Source organism: Carassius auratus, chromosome 8 (assembly GCF_003368295.1).
Source record: "Carassius auratus strain Wakin chromosome 8, ASM336829v1, whole genome shotgun sequence".
Taxonomy (NCBI): Eukaryota; Metazoa; Chordata; class Actinopteri; order Cypriniformes; family Cyprinidae; genus Carassius; species Carassius auratus.
Genome location: NC_039250.1, coordinates 11540597 through 11558718, shown reverse-complemented (window position 1 = coordinate 11558718; position 18122 = coordinate 11540597).

The window sequence follows — 18122 nt, the reverse complement described above, 5'->3', positions numbered from 1 at the left end:
AAAAAATCCATAATCTTTTTATGATTCCTAGAACACAAGTTTGACTCAAGCTAGTTGTTTAACAAAATAAAGAACCATAAAAAAGGACCACTGATACCTAAAATGATTAAAATTGACTTTTCATATGGCATCGCATCAGGAGCTTCAGGGCGAAACAATCAGGCCTCTTTCTGTTTACTCTAATTTTTTCCAGCCCTGCTTAGTACATGCTGGGCACCTCAGAGGAGGGGGGGCTGGAGAGGTTACCCCCACATCTGGAGCAATGAGTTTGACCCCCTCGAAAGGGCGCAGAAGTTTCCCCCCAAAAGCCACAAACAAAAGCATCGGTGAGAACGTCGGGGCCCTGCACGCCATTCATCGCGCCTAATGACTTGTTCATTAAGAGTGATGATGGATAAAGACTTCTCACGCTGAGATGAAATCAAGATTTATACGCGCTGTTTCCGCACCCAACTCGTGGGAAGATCATCATCATTTAATTCTATCTCTGCGGCCGGTGATGGGCATCCAGAGAGCGGGTTATCAAACGGTGCAGTCAGCTGGCAAAACCTGCACACAGACACACGCACATACACACACTCACAAACACACGTGGGGAGAAAAAGAGAGGAAAAAAACATGCCTTTGGCACATCTGGAGCTCGCCGGCACAGCTGAGGGTGAGATATAGATGCTCGGGAGGCCAAATACCAGAAACGCGCGGATGAGAGGAACAGAGAGAGAGCGCGACATGTATACGTGTTAGGACACCACCAGTGTTTATCCATCAAGGAAATTGCCAATGAAAATGTTCGTTGACAAAGAGTTTTTGGTTTTAAAACAATTGAAACCCATAATGAAGAGAAGACAAGACATACAAACACATCATGGTGATAATTCAAATATTTGAATTAAAATCAATGCATGTTGCTTCATGTCACCAATTATTAAAACAAATGAAATTAATGAATTACTCAAACAACAACTAGACAAAAACAACAAAAAACAACTAATCCAGTCACTTTATGTTGGGGATCGACTGCTTGAACAGAAAAAACCGAACAATTTGTTAGCAGATTAATAGCCAACTGAAAATCAATTATATATATATATATATATGTAATTAAATAAAATATAAATCAAAGTAAAATGAACTAAAATTAATTATTATACATGACAAAATTGTGAGTAAATTTCAAAAGACTGAAAATAAAAATCTCAAAAACTTAGCACCAGAGATCGCCAGATCCAGGTTTATTCTTGTTTGGATCCTGATAATTCTTTTTTTTTTTTCATACTATTATGTGTATATACTATCTCCTCCACACTGAGATGCTGGAGAAAGAGAAATAACACACACCCTGAACATTAGTGTGTGCACTCACATCTCTGGCCCTGCGACCCACCTTCCTCTCTCTCTTCAGCTCCTTATCTCGAGGTGGAAATAGGCCCCAAGACACTTCATCAGTGTCCTTCAGCCAGCTATCTACAGCTCCCAACTTTTATTAAAACTTCAGCTCTTATCAGCTCTCAGGTAATTCAGGCATGACAAATTGGGCACCAGATGCCACCTCTATTTGAGGCCGGCACTCCGATCATGCTCCCGCCCAGAGCCAATGGAGAGGTGGCGAGCTGTTGCATTGTGGGACACTCACCTTCAGGCCTGATATATCCGGCATTCACAACCTGTCAGGTTTTTTTTTTAATGATTTAATCAGCATTGCAAGGACATTGAGAATGATTCACCAAAAAAAATATATATGTTTCTGTCATTTACTCAACATCAGGGCGTTTCCAACCAGTATGCTGTCACTTTATTTTTCTATGTCAACACAGAAGTTGACATTTTTGAAGATTTTTTTTATGCAGCGTATAACATTAGTTTATAGTGAGCACATCAGTCAAGTTCCAAAAAGAAAAAAAACATCATAAAGATGCATCGTAGGGCACCAGACTAACATTCAAGGACAACAGTACCAGTGCCATTGAGTTCTAGGGAAGGTGGCACCATCACCATGAGATTAAAGCACCCGAATCACACATGCACATCTTGGAGATGTCTATTTGGTGTCTGTATTAACATATGCAAGATGCATTTTTTAGAGTGTTTGCTCATATTCATTACGTCTCTAAGACATTTCCTGTCAAATGTCAAATAGACATTTATTAGAATGCATGTAAAACTGCTTCTAAGAATTTATCAGATTACACTGCAGATGTTTCATAGATTTTTAGCAGACGTCTTAAAGATGTACTTGTGCTGTATGGGTAGTTGAGATGTAGATAAAATTTACTTTTATTACTGTCATTCATAATGTCTAAATATAATTTATTAAATACAAAATATATATATTAGGGAGTAGAAATGGCTAATAAGCCTATAAGTATCTCTCTGCTTTTGGTCCGTTTGTCCAATGTAGCTCTTGTAAATCGGTTGTGATGAGGCTGTTCATTCTACTTTTGGAACCTTTCTTAGACTGAATGTGGGTTGCGATGATGTCGCGGGACATGCCAAAATCTGTGGAAAATCAGCAGCAATTGAGAAAAATTGCAGAGTTTGCTTGATTTTGCGAAAAGTTCAGCAATCGAAGAATCGCACAATCTGTGATAAAACCCCCCACTAAATTCAATAATTGAGCTAAAAGAAATTCAAATTAATTAAAGGGCAGAAAAACAATGTTAACTGTAACATATTTACTTTGCTTTAAAGTAAGTTATTGGATTAGGGATGTAGACTATAGTCATGCACAATATGTGCTTCATAAGTACTAATAAAGACCAATATGTTAATAATAGGCATGCTAATAACTAACTAGTTAGCAGTGACCATTGGTTTGTTTGAGTAAAATGTTACCAATACTATTTATTAATATTTTAAGGAATAATGTTATGGTTGCACTTTATTTTACAGTACGTGTGCTAACATGTACTTATAGTGTACTTACAGTGTATTTATCTAAGAAAGTTATGGTAACACAAGTAACTACAATGGGGTAGGGTTAGGTTTAGGGGTAGGTTCAGGGTTAGTACCTAGTTATTACATAGTTATTGTAATTACTATAATAAGTACATAGGTAATGTACATTGGGAACAGGACTGCAAATAAAGTGCTACCAATGTTATTTAAGGAATTAACCAAACATTCAGTAGAACCCAGTTTAAATGCTGTTCTGAATATTTATAATAGCTTTTATTAGGAATAGACCAAAATTCAAAATTTCAAAAAGTCATTATTCACTGATAATCTTGTTCTCCCCACTTGAATCTTGTTCAGCCTTCAGAGTTAGCATCCAGATAAAAAAAAAAAAAAAAAAAAAACTGTAAGTCACGTTCAGTTACCACACACACACGGGAGTCATCATCAGACTGGAGATCAGAGCGATACATTACAAGGCGGCCTTGTGTGCGAATTCTGCTTGCAGTCATGGCAACCTCATATTTACTGTCCACCACGGTACACATTTCACAACGGCCCATTCTAAAGATAGGACGCTGTTTATGGTGCCTTTAAAAAAAGGCTGAATATGGAGCAAGTTAGCTGAACCTTAGCGTACAAATGATGTGTGCGCTCACTTTAATAAAATCACGGCGGCCCCAGGAGACTGCACTGAAAATCAATCAACAGCCGGCCGTCCCACCATACAATATAACTACATATTACACTGAAGTGATCACACAGCATTCGCATAGACTGTTAGACAGGCTCCAAACTCAAAACACACAGAAACAGGGCCTTTGCTGACAGAGACTTTTCAGGAAACTGCACAACATATATTCCCTTTAAAAATAGCTCCATAAAAAAAAAGTACATGTCATAGGACAGGGACAATAATTGAATATACCAGACTGGATTCAGCTGAAGCCCTGTCCAGCAGTGCATTGAGAAGCTGACAATAATGAGCTCTCTACACAGAACAGGAGAGAGGATGAACCCAGGGAGAGAGGAAGGGAGGGCCACACTGGTCTGGACCCTTGACGGGAGATTGTATGAGGACCCTCGGTCGTAAATAAGAGCCCCTGATGGTGTGGGCTCAGCGGACGTGAAGCATGAGATTGAAAACCAAAGGCATGGGACACAGGGAGAGAGAGACTGCTGTACTGAACACTGCATAACTCTGCTGACAATCACTGGCTTGTCACTGACTCTCACGCGCAGATACAGAACCTGCATGCTGGTTCCAACTAAAGATTCCAAACAATAAAATACATGTAATTCAGGTTAAGAGAAATTCATAAGAATTAAAAGACCAGATCAAATTAAAATAGTATCAGTAAAATGCCTACATTGCATGGCATTAATGCTTATTATGAGAGAGTAATGTTGGATCTGAGAAACCTGGGGACAAGCATTATTATTTTTTTATTTTTTTTATGAATTCAGTTCATTTGAAAAGTGCTTTTAACAATAAAAACTCAAAAAGTAGCTTTTATTTGGAAGCACATTATTGAAATGAATGAATATTGTTTTATAACCTGCAAAGGATGGGCGACAGTTATGAGGAAAAAATTATTATGTGAAGAAGAAAAAAATAACTACACATTATTGTTATTCAAAGTATTACGTTACATGAAATGATAAATAATTAGAAATAAGTAAATAATAATATGTAGGCAATACATAAATATGCAATATTATTTATGTTTTTATGTATTAATAAAGTAAGATCCAGGAGCAGCTTTTTCCCTACAGCTGTCTCCTTACTGAACTCTGTCCACTGACACCCCCAACACCACGCACACAAGGCGTACCTCAATGTCAAGGATACTTGCTTGTTTTCTACACGTATAAAAGTAAAATGCTTGTTTTCTACACATATAAAAGCCTCCGTTTGTTATTTGTTCCTTGTTAAAAAAGACAAGAAAGCTATGAATAATGCTGTGAATGGTATAATGGTATAATATAACGTTAAATTACTTTGGACAACTTAACTAGTTATTTATAAAAGAATTGCCAGTGACGGCAACCCAGCTAACAATTGTTAAATGACAAGTCCGGTTCAGTTAGCCATCAATAACGTAATTTGTATTTGTATAATTTATAATATCAATACGGTAGTAGTTTGTATTGGCATTTAAATGTTAAACTTTACTTATATTTACTATAGTTATAACAAATGTTTTGTAACGTAACCTTAAAATATACTTTAATATATTTTAAAGCATATTGCCCCGTTAACGCTCCAACTCCGCTAACGTCTGACATTTTTACACTTTTTAACAAAATTAAATGAAATTGAATTTATGCATTTAGCAGACGCTTTTATCCAAAGCGACTTACAGTGCATTCAGGCTATCAATTTTTACCTATCATGTGTTCCCAGGGAATCGAACCCCCAACCTTGCGCTTGATAGAGCAATGCTCTACCAATTGAGCTACAGGAACAAGATAGCAAAGCTGTGCGCATAGGATTGTGGGTGATTTGAGAGCACGAAGAGGGTGAAGGCTACACATATGCATGCTTTCCTGTATATGGGATATTTTTCGAACTAAGAACTCAGTCCTTGGTTGAAATTCTGAGGATCCTCGACATTGGTCTTCGACGGATGTTGATGATGTAGCATCCTCGAAATTCTGGCTTCCGAGGATCCTTCCTTGACATTGAGAAACCTACCCTACAGACTCCTCACCCCTCCTCATCACTATATCTGACTGATTTATTTATTTATTTATTTATTTATTTATTATTTATTTATTTATTTATTTATTTATTTACAACAAGCAAAAACAGTAAACTTGTTATTACTTGCACTAATGTCTGTTCATCCAGGAACACTTAATAATCCATTTGGCACACTGAAATATTTTCTATGCACTTTACTGTCCATTGCTATGCAGTAAATTATGTTGATGTGTTCATAGTCCTGCCTATAGTGTACATAGACTTTTACATAATCTATCTGTATAGTATGTTCATAGTGTGCACCTATCTGTATATCATGCTAATAGTATTTAAAATCTGTAAATTATGTCCATAATGCTTACCTGTATAGTTATTGTACATATTGTAGACCTTATTCTGTACTTACTGCTAATTGAACTTCTGGTTGGATGCTAACTGCATTTCGTTTCGTCATATATATATTATATATATATATATATATATATATATATATATATATATATATATATATATATATAGTTCCAGTCAAACTGTTAGTTTGTGCATTGCTTGGCAACATGCAATTCTTTTTTGACTACATTCTAATTGGCAGATATACACAAAATAAATTAATCTTGTCTAAAAAGTAAGTTTCTCCATAAATAAACCATTTTTTCACAGTGCAGGTACTATTAATGGCCTTGTCTTTTTTTTTTTTTTTTTTTTTTTTGTGTCCACCCACAAATGAAAGACAAAAAGAACAAGGAACGTAACCAAATCATGTAAATTAAAAATATATTTCAAAACATGGCCTCTAAGTGAATCACAATTACATGAACACACATAATCAGATTCATCTGCCGCTATCATTATTTCAGCCAGGCTTCGTGCGATTGGCTCCCCCTACCCCTCCCCACTTTAGGTTCCTTTCCGTCACTTGAGACGAGTCTCTCGGCCAGGATGCCAGCTGTTAGCCTGGGCTAAAATGTGTTTTAAGTGCTGCTGCAGGCTGGTAATGCGCCGCGCAGCCTGCCAGGCCGCAGGCCTCTGAAGGCAAATGAGAGAATCAGTGGTTAAAAAGCAGGCCTTCACTTGGGTCCTGGGCCAGAATTTAATCTACTGCATAGAGCCGTGGCATTGCCCGGAGGGTACGGGCTGAGATTTGTCTTTGCTCTCTGTCTCTTCCCTCCTTCCCTTCATCCTTCTGAAAATCTTTTCGCTGGAGCTCCATGTTGCCGAGTGCCTATGGGCCCTGGCACAGAGATGCATCCTACTTTGAGTCAATTAGCGATTCGAATTAAAGAGAAGCACAAAAAGCCTTCAAAGTGAATTAGCTAAAACAAGCAATTTGCGTTGGTCGCTGAGTAATGTAGGCCTCTCAGTCATTAAAGTGTGCAACCAAATGGTGATGTTGTCTTTTTTCTTCATGTGCTCTACATTAAATTTACATTTTTGTCTGTGCACCAATTAAAGGGTTAACAGCAAGCTGTTTACCCAAACTCCCTCAGGAGTTACTCAAGGACACAGGCAAACATCACCTGAGACCACATTCTGTCAAAACAAAAGAGTAAATGCAACCAGCCAAATGTAGTCAGTGCTCATTTAGAACAGAATGTAGGGTTAAGAACCATTTTCATGATTTTTGGTTCCATTACCATTCTTATATGTACACTCAAATAGTTGGACAATGTAAGATGTATCTTTATTTCATTGCAGTCAAAAAACTTTTAATTGTGAATGTTGATCATTGGTTGCACTCAACAACAAACAAACAAACAATACATTAAATTACGATTCCAGAACAGATGACTCGTGTGTCAGTTCTTATTAATGAAACAGTTCAAATGACTCAGTATTTCATGAAATGACTCTTTTTACATCATGTCCAAATCATAGTAAACCGAAATTAATAACTGGTGGTTTCTATAACAATGTGGAATAGAGAGATTTTACATAATAAATAATAATAATATAATAATAATAATAATAATAATAATAATAATAATAATTCAGTGTTTTTGCTATGTTACTGATGTTTTAGTACTAGTGGAAAATGGAATCATTAAGGAACCAGAACCTTCATTTGGAGTCGGAAACAGCATTGTTAAATTTCTTATGATTCCCATCCATAGCTGATTGATATGGGGTGGTTGATAAATTAACAGAATTCTCAACTCCCTAGACATCCTACAAAAAGAAACATCCTTAAAAAAAAAAAAAAAAAAAAAAAAAACTTAAATAATGAAACCCATCTTGCCTCATTACGTTTGCATCTGCACAAACCACAGTTTAACCTCAAAGACCTGAATCAGGGTCTGTGTCCCCTTGTTTTCCATTTCCTTACTTCTTTGAAAAATAAGCCAATTCCCTCAACAAAAATGCATTTGGTTTGGCAATTTGTTTTGTTGTTCAACTTTACTGGATAAACTGGACTTGGGTAGGATCAGCCGGTGATAAATCGTGTCCATTAAGCTCGGATCCTGTGCACCTTAAAGTAAAACACATAGCAAAAAAGAAGGAGATCATTAGGAAAATGAGGAGAGACCTGAACTGTGTTTGTGAGAGTCTGAGATAAATGATAGCATCTCACTCTGGTCCATTATGGATTCTATTTATACAGCCGTCCTCAGAGGAACAACGCTGGTCCACAGCCTTGTGTAGAATTAGGTTACCAGCATGTTGGGAGACTCTTCTCAGCAATAAATAAAAATGGATTGAAACAACGCAGTTGCAATGTTCATCATCTTGGTGACATTTCTACTTACACCTTTAGCAGTTACGTATTATGTTTACTATACTATATAGTGGTATACAAGAGGCTTAAGTTGTTGGGAATTTTTTTTTTTTTGTACAACGGGACAAATAGAAGAATGTCACCAAGAAAGCATTTGAATTAAACACCTTCATAGTTTAGAGTTGACAATAGTGCTAGTCCTGGTTCACTAAATACGCTATGACAAAATAGCGTATTTCTAATGACAAAAGACAACAGTAGTGAAGATTCTGATGAGTGTACAAGGGTTCGGAATAATTTTTAAATAAAACACAAATGCAATTGAAATTTACAGACAGTTATCATCAAGTTCTAGAAAATAGCTGTTTTTGACAAAATAATTATACTTATAATTTTGCAATCAACTCTATCTCACTTTTTTTTTATCTTAATTTATCAATCAACTCATTTTGGGAAAAAAAGTCATATTAGTTGAGTGAAGCAAATGATCTGCCAAAAGTGTCACTCATTTCAGACAAACACTTTTACCTACAATGATTAAGCATAAAATTAAAAATTGCACCTGTCTATTTTCTAAATGCATCTTATTGATATTGTATGGAGGAGCATTCTTATCAAAACATCAACTCAGTCTTCTAGTGTCTTCTCTCTCTCTCTTCTACCTTCAAGCAAACAATCAGATCCATCCAGTCGATAACTGATTGATAGAATCAAGTCTCTACTTAGTTAAGTAAAGTCCTACTTAGTTTTTTCTTCTCCGATAATCTGTTATACTCAGATGTGTCACAATACAGAAGATCTACTGTATGGCTACTTTACGACTTTAATGGTACAAAAAATGTAAATTACATTTTTGTCCACCCAAACATGAAAATTCCATAAAATTCTCATCTTTATTTAATTCGAAATCCACCTTTTTCCCCTGTAAACTACAAATTAAGGGATGTTCACATTGCTCTTCTCCTTATGATGAAGGTATGAAACTGTCAAGCTCTAAAATGCCAAAATAGCAGAACGAGTGAACGAGGGAAGTTTATATGGACATAGTCTCGTCCCCTTGATTTGACAGAGTAATATGTAAAGGCTGCTCCATATACTACAGTGCATTGTGACTTTGATAACACCATAGATAAAATGTAATTTCCCCCAACCCCGAAAAACACTATGATAGGCTATAGGCCTATAATAAAAATAAATAAATACATAAAAAATCTTATTCAAATCTTGTCCTGGAGGGCACAGAGTTTATGTGCCCATTGGCCCTCCAGGACAAGATTTGAATAACCCTGGCTTAGGCTGTTTGAATTTTTTTTTTTTTTTTTAGGCCTATAGCCTATCATAGTGTTTTTTGTGGTTGGGGGAAATTACATTTTATCTGTGGTGGTATCAAAGTCACAATGCACTGTAGTATATGGAGCAGCCTGAGGTTTACATATGAACTAGACTCGGTCAAAATCAAGGGGACGAGACTATGTCCATATAAACTTCCCTCGTTCACTTCGCAAAGTGGACCATAGCTCAAAATGGCAGCGGGGATTGCCCCCAAAGAGAAGTGTTTAGGGAAGTTGCAAGTGTGTTTCTAAAAGCAAACACAGCTGTAGATGTCAAACCTGGTCTGGTGCTTCTTTATGCACCTTATTTGAATAACCGTGAAGGAGATTTCCCATTCCGTCAGCTCACGCACTCTAAAGTATGTTTAAGGCACCAACCTTCCCTGTTCTTTCCTTCTGGATGACATAGTGATCTGGGCTCTGATAGGCCCCCTTGTCACAGTCCCGACGCTCTGACGCAAGTTAACCTCGCTTGCTCTGCAAATGAGAATTTGACTGACAGTGCGGCGTAGGGGAGTGATGGGGCACAGGACGGCTGGTGTTCCCCGGTTTGTCCAGGCAGCCGCTCCCCCACCTTCAGGAAGAAGAGGAAGCGAAGGAGCATAAAAGATTGCCCCCTGTATTTTTTCATTAGACTTTCCTTTTGTTACCGGATACATAAATCGGCACTGGCACAATGCAATATGTATGGTGCTGCTCCACCTGCGGACGCGAGGTAATGGCTGCCATGTCGCAGGAGTCAGGGATGATAAGTGAACCGCGGTGAATGTTAATGATAGTGATCATTCTGGTCTGCTCCACCTCTCCATCTTCCCTCTCAGGCCCCGTGTGTCACCACCCGTGTGGCAGGGTTCAAGGGAGTAAAACGAAAACAAACGCTCAAGGTAAAGAAAGAAGGAAGTGTAGGAACGAGGGTTGGCATGAATGGATAGAAACAGCTTTGGCATTGTAAGCAGAATAAGTGCTTTAAATAATAACAGTGACCCGTGACTTTAACTCTGCTGGTTCTGTTATTTTGGAACTTCAAGTTTAGAGTTTAAAGCAATAATAATAATAAAAATGGATAATTCAAACTTTAGAGCATTAAAACGGTCATGCAAATTTGCCTCAAAAAAGTCTGGTTAATTTTTTTTAAGAATAATTAGAAAATAAAACACAACAAATTGATTTGGCAACATTCTGACTGATCACCTTAATTAAAGTAAGAGAGAGAGGAGAAGATGGAAAGATATACATAGATAGTCACATTATTGGAAAACATTGAAAATATAAATATTTTTGAAAGTTTATTACACATTATATAATGCAGGAACTTGAATGCATGACATATCATAATAATGTGATATTATGAAATGTCATACATATGAAATGCTTGTACTTGTACCTGGTCTGTCTTTATTGCAAGTCAAATGTGAATGTTTGTGCCAAGTTTTAGACATTTATGCCTATCACAATGAATTGTCTTTGCTGAGGGAAAAGGTTCACAGGACATATCTAATGAGATTTCCTTTTGAAAATAACATTTCCTTGACTTTGTTCCCACTTGTTGTTTTTGTTATATTCTGCTCAGTGCGTTCTCAAACACAGACGAGCTTCAATATGGCTAATTGCATTGCGAGACGCTTATCTCTCTCTTTTTTTTGATTAAGCACACGAGCGGAAGTTGAGAACAGGTGGATACAGACAGATGTTGTAATTTACATTGAGAAACATGCCTGGGGTTCATATCTGGCCATTGTTGTAAATGGCTCTGACAACCTGCACACAAGCTGTGCCTGCCACCAGTTCCAGACACACTAATGAAAGCTGACAATATTTGGACAAATGAAATGGGCTCATCCTTATTATGAAGTATGCACGGATTTGGTGAACATCTTTACATATGACCCGATTTGGGGTGAGAACTAGCTCTTGGTAACTAGTTTCTAGTGCTATTATCTGAATGATAGTGGTGATTTCTAAAATTAATGCTTAAATTCAGATGTAAAAAAGTGTATAAAACATAATAATGTAAATTGCTGAAACAAACAATTTCTCTTCCCTCAAAATATCCAATTTGTTGTTTGAAAAAATAATTGGATCAGAGTGGCATTGAATTTTAGAGAGGTCAATCACACACTTCCTTTTGAGTATTTCTAATGTTGCGATTTAACATTTTAGAATAATTTAATGTATTTGTTTTTTCTTCTGTGCAATAACATAAACAGCTAAATGGTCAGGGACAAAACTTGTCATTTCCTTCTAATTAGTATTTTTCTCAATAACAATAGTAGATGAACCTCTAATTAAGCATTGATGCTTTTCTTCACATTATTTGCTCTTGTTTGTTACATCCTTACAGGCAGTGAATGTGAATGTAACTCCCATCTGGAGCTCGCGAGCCTTTTGTAGATGCACATCAAGCAGTCGAAATGTGACAGGACTTATAATGGACTCAGAGCGGCAGAATGCCTCCGAAAGCGGCCCACAACGGTGTCTCTGAATTACCTTGCTTCGCCGAAGATGACGATTAGATACGCCGAGGACACTTCAGGTACTTTCTACCAGTGGCGTTTCCTTATTAGTCAGATGTCACTCAATCCTGTTTACCATGCCAGGTAGCTGCTTTTGATTTACTCTGACACAAAACGACATTATAACATCTCACGAGTCTCCACACAAACATGAATACACAAATGTGTACAAGCAGACACACATATAGACTCATCTTTAGCACTGTAACATCATCCCTCAATTCCACACAGAGGTGGACCAATTATTTTCTGCTGTACCAGCATTTCCAAAGCAGCAAGAGAGGGGGGACAAAACAAACAATACACCTCTTGGCGACACACACACAAACACACGGCACCCATGTCCTCCCACCCTTCTCCATTACTCAGCCTTCTCCTTGTCTAACTTTGCCAAAGTCTTTGGGAGTAGCCAAATGCGGTCATGCCTGCTTAGCTTCCTGGACTGATAGTGCCAGAGAGGGAAATAAGACACAGATGTATACAAACACAGGGTGGTGCCAGTTGCGAGACAGTTAACAGCTTCATCTCCACCTTCTCTCCCCCTGCAGCCGGGCACAGGTGGGGTATAATTAGGTTCCTCTCGCCACAGTTCAAAGTCAAGCCTTTACCAGTTGTGACAACCGAAAGGAGGCTGCATCCCTATGTACTCACCGCTATCCTGCAATCTCTTCCCCCCCCCAAAAAATGAAAATACGGTAAGTAGGTCCCAGCTGATGCTGGAGGGCACGTCTTGCCAGCGTCGGCAGCTAACAGTTTGAGTTGGCATGGGTGAGCGGTGAGGGCAAAGTTTTCCCAAACACCTTACCCCGCTGAAGACCCAGAGCTTGAGCTGTCAGTCCGGACGTCCTTCACGACTTGGGCTTTCATCTGGCATTGAGGAGGAGAAGGACCAGAGGTGTTTTCGGGAGAAAACAGAGATTTATATCCATCAAGTCACATCGTGTCAGGCAAATCGGCAAACACTGTGCTAAGAAGAGAAACAAAGAGAGAAATTATTTACGATGCTTTTGATTGTGGGGACTAGAGCGAGCGGGAGAACAAGACAACACAGTATGCTTGACAACTACAGACAGACACCAAAGCCACAAAGAGAGAAGAAAGACAACCTCATTGCCAAATTCAACACTGCTCTTGTTCAAAACGTGTCCTATGGCGTGAATGCTTAGAAACCAACACTACAAACCTCACATTATAATTTGCGTTACCCTGTACAACCCACTGTTTTAGTTTACATAGTTACAGAGTTTGAAACCAAGGTCCACAAAAACACACCAGCTGTGTTGAATTGTCTCTACGAATTCCAAAGTGTAAAAATGCACTAGAAATGTACACAGAGAATGTGTGCTGCCTCCACAATTCTGTGTCTGTCTAGAACTGCAGTTTGTAACTTTCTGTACATTTCAGAACTCAAAATGTAGTCGTTAGGCTAAAAACAGCTTATATTGAAGCCAATCTGCCAAAATGACAGGTTGTGGAATGTGCCAACTTATGATGAAATAGTGTGGCTAAACACCGCCTCTGCAGAGGAAGATCAACACCTGCTTTTACATCGCTGCCTGTTGAGCCCCGCCCACTGATTCGTGCACAACGAAAATGGTGAACACGGGTCTGTGCGGAAACAAAACAATAAACTTGGACTTTATTTTAAATGAAGTTTCAGACCACATCAATAAGAACTTGGTCCTTTGTTCACATCATTTTATCGTGGATTTGTTTACAAACGAGGCACAATTTGAAACTGGATTTTTCGAAAGATTGTAACGTGATGCTGTGCTGACTATGTCGGATATGATGTCGCACAACGCAAGTGTGAGTAGTGGTTACTATTGCTTTGTCTGTTAGTATTTATGCATTTTAAACCTAAAATGCAGCCGCATCCGTGTGGTAGCTATCCAAACTGTTAGCCAATCAAAGTACTGGTCTTTTACTCCTGAGTCTACAATCTGCCACACTTATTCAAACAGAGCGTTCTGATGAGGACAGAAAATAGCCTGCAAATTATGTTTTTTTCTTAAATCTTGATAACTTTATAAGTGGACCTCAGAAAAGAGTACCAAGAAAGAAAGAAAGAAAGAAAGAAAAAGGCAGTTCTTGACCCCTTTAAATGTACAATCTATAGCAGTTTATGGTTTCATTATGTACATCTTGATATATAATAAAAAAATGAAATGCAATCATGGATGTAATAACAGTTCAGATGACACATTGCCATTTACAATTTTGGGGTCTGTATTTTTTTTTTTAAGCTTTTCAAAGTCTATCATACCCAACAAAAAATAAAGCAAAAACAGTAATACCGTAAAAATAAGATTACATTTAAAATAACAGTTCTATGTTTTAAAATATTTCAAAATGTCTTTTTTTTTTTCTGTGATGTAAACACATGAAAATTAATGATTTAATGAAACGTTTCTTATTATCATGTGGAAAGTCTGGAAGTGTTTCTTTTAAGATTCTATAATGAACATAATCTGAAATAGAAATGTCTTTATTGGCCATTTTGATCAGTTTTCTTACACAACTTTGATCAGTTTTATCTTATAAAAAAAAAAGAAAGAAAAAAAGAAAAAGGTAGTGTTCATCGTAAGGTGATTTTGCAGGATCAGGCACTGGATCGGGCTCCCACTGAAGTTTTTCAGCCAAAAGAATCACTTTACTGCCATGCGGCGGCGATTTGGTTTGTTGCTTGTGAGTTGCTAAGCAATTTCTAACGTGTTCTGAGTGTCTTCAGCACATTGCTATGTGCTTGCTTGCAAGCCCAAACTTAAAACAGCTTCTTTATGATATTCTGGTTGCTAGATATAGCTTGAATCTCTCTCTTTCCTTTTAAGTCTATGCAATTTTTCATCTGTTTTATAGTCCGACAGGCAAAAAAAAAATAAAAAAAATAAAAAAAAACTAAAGTCTGATTGCTTAGAAAAGTGAAAGAAAATTATCAATGTGTCCAAAGTGTAAAGCTACAGTACTGCTGGGGACTTAAAGTGTTATCTTAACATTATGTGAGTGGCATGGAAAAGTGTGTGTGCATGTGCTGAGAAGCGGGGAGTCTTATTAAGGTATATTTGCCTGACACTGAGTGATTTGAGTATTCACCCGCTCTTCAGGCACGCTGGTATAAAACACATTAACCGTCTTTTGATCACACTTTACCTGACACTGTTCATCTCCAGTTATCTGCTCTACTCGCAACATTGCCTTTGTCACCGCATGGAGTCTCCTGTAAAAACAGAGGGCAGATTATGGAAAGCAGGGCAGCGAGATGGACTTACGAGACAGCATCCTTTGCCAGCAAGAAAATTGAGAAAGAGTCTGAATTACTAAATTGCAGCTAAGGGACAAGAAATATATTAATGCTCGACAGACCTATGGCTCTGTATTGATCCAACATTGTCTGTTAACATATTAGTACCCATGAGAGGAAAAAAAAAGTTTCATTATGTCACCGAGAGGAGACTAACATATTAATAGATACAATGTCATTGTCTTTATTTCATTAATGTTTAGTTTTAACCAAATGTTTTAAGGTGTTTTATAGCCTCATAATGTAAGTGAAGTGCCAAGTGCATTTCTTTGGCCCCCAATACCATCAATGAAGTATATTGTTCACTTCTCAAACAGTTATTTTGCAAAAAAATCCCCCACAATCCACTACCGTTGATGCCCTTTCTGAATTCAAACCATAATTTGTACTTCAAAGCTTTCTAGTATCCTCAAGTCACATGCAGCCCAATCACGTAAAGCTTTGAACTTTGAAAGAAGTTTCTGTGAAGACCTGGTTAAGAACTAAAAAATGAATGTAACACACGCACCAGCCCTTCAGAAGGAAGGCAGAAACACCAGGCAAACTACTGCCCGGTGAAATGTCTTTTTAATGATCAGGTTTTCCAACTTTACCACCGATGAGGATCAAAGGAAATTGAAATATGTCTTATGGTTCTCTGTGATTAGAGCAGAAAACCCCATACCATGCATGGTTGGGGACGTCCTGCTGATGACGGGCTGATTCGAGGCTGGTTTAAAACAAATCCACCAGCACATGCAGGATTTCCATCAAAAACTGATCTGAAGCGCAGCAGTGTTCACAGTATTAAAATTTAGGGGTGCAAAAATGGGTAAAAAAAAAAAAAGGATGCATTAATATCATCAAAGGTGACAGTAAAGAAATGTCCATAGTTACAAAAGATTTCTATTTTAAATAAATTATGTTCTTTTGAACTTTCAATATATCAAATAATCATGGTTTCCTAAAAAAAAAAAAAAAAAAAAAAAAATAATAATATATATATATATATATATAATTATTTATTAGGCAGTACAATCGTTTTTTAACAATGATAAAATAATTTCAAAAATGTCTGTAAGAACATGTAGGCCTTTTATATTAAAATAGTTATTTTGAATTGTAGTAATATTTCACAATATTGTTTTTACAGTTCTTTCCCCCCATAAAGGACATAAAGGACTTCTTTTCAATAACATAAAAATCTCACCCCAAATTTTGGAATGGTAAGCATAAGGTAAAAAAGTTTGAAACCCAAACATCAACTTAAACATTGTTTGTAACAAAATTGAAGTTGTTCGATAGCATACATTTTTGCTACAGTATTTCAAACTAATTTTTACGAGTTGTCATTAGTGTTGATGGAGCCATGATTTTTTCTGCACCACATCAACACATGATCTCAGAAAACAGCGACTGCATTTCTGATTCTCATCCCCTAATTAAAAAATAATTAGCATGGACTGGTTCAGGATGTGCTCAAAATGTATCACCCTCTCCACCGTTTTTTTTTTTTTTTTTTTAAATTGGGTTTAAAGTTACACGTTTGGCAGGAAGTAAAGCAGTTTTCCTTCTGTATCTCATCAAAAAGTTCTAGAGACGTTTAAAAGTACAGATATGTAACATCAAGATAATTATATGCAACTGATAATTAGAAAAGAAAAGAAATTGCATCTTCCTGTATCATCCTGATTTGTTGAAAGTGCAGGTCAATATATCAGCTAAAGTTTGTATGGTTTTGTCTGTATAGCAAGTTAACTGCATCTTTTTCTCACTGTTAAAGGTGTAGCTTCACACTTCGCAAGTGTTAAATCAAATGTACAAAGTAACCAGATTTTCCAACTCCAACATTTCAACCTTCGCCATCTAGACTCCCTTTGGCTCATCTCGTCGATGCATGCCACAGTCAAAGGTTCAACACTTACACCACTTTGAGCTAAAAAAGGGAGAATTAAATAGCATAAGTAGAATAATTATTTACTTGACAGTTTAATAGCAAGAACACACAAGTTTCCTGGGTGGGCCCTGAGTATGAGCTCACAAAGAACTGCTGTTTCCATTCCAGCACTTAAAGCTGGAGCGTTAGAACAAGAAACACACCATGTAGAGTTCAGTGTTTGAATTGTATGACTTTCTGAGTTTTAGAGAGCACTGTTCATCTTAAACTTCATTTCCAGTCATTGAAATAAAGATGAAATACACCTATTAGATTAAATGAAAATTAGAATTGTTTCCTTGGCAAACCTAGTGGGAAAAATTAATAAATACATATTTTTTTTTTTTTTTAAATACATTTATTTTGTGCTAAGTATACCATAAATACCTTTAATTTATGTGCTTAATAAAAATACTCTTCAGTTGTACTTTTAGCATACTAAACTGGCATAGTTAAAATCTGCTAAATTGGAAACACTAATTTTGTGCTTAACGAACAAATATTGGAACTATTGCACGCATACTTTTGGTATATTTTAAGTATCTTGCATTTAAAGACTGATATTATAAAGCGATCATACAATCCTTATTAATAGTGAACACATTTTAGGTATAATATTAAGAAATGTGCATTAGAAATACTCAAAGTAAAGTTTAACTTTAATTTTATATCAGAAGTCAGTAAGTGATATGTCAATAAATATGTTAATGTATGAAGTATACATAGCGAGAAATAAATGCAATTTAAATA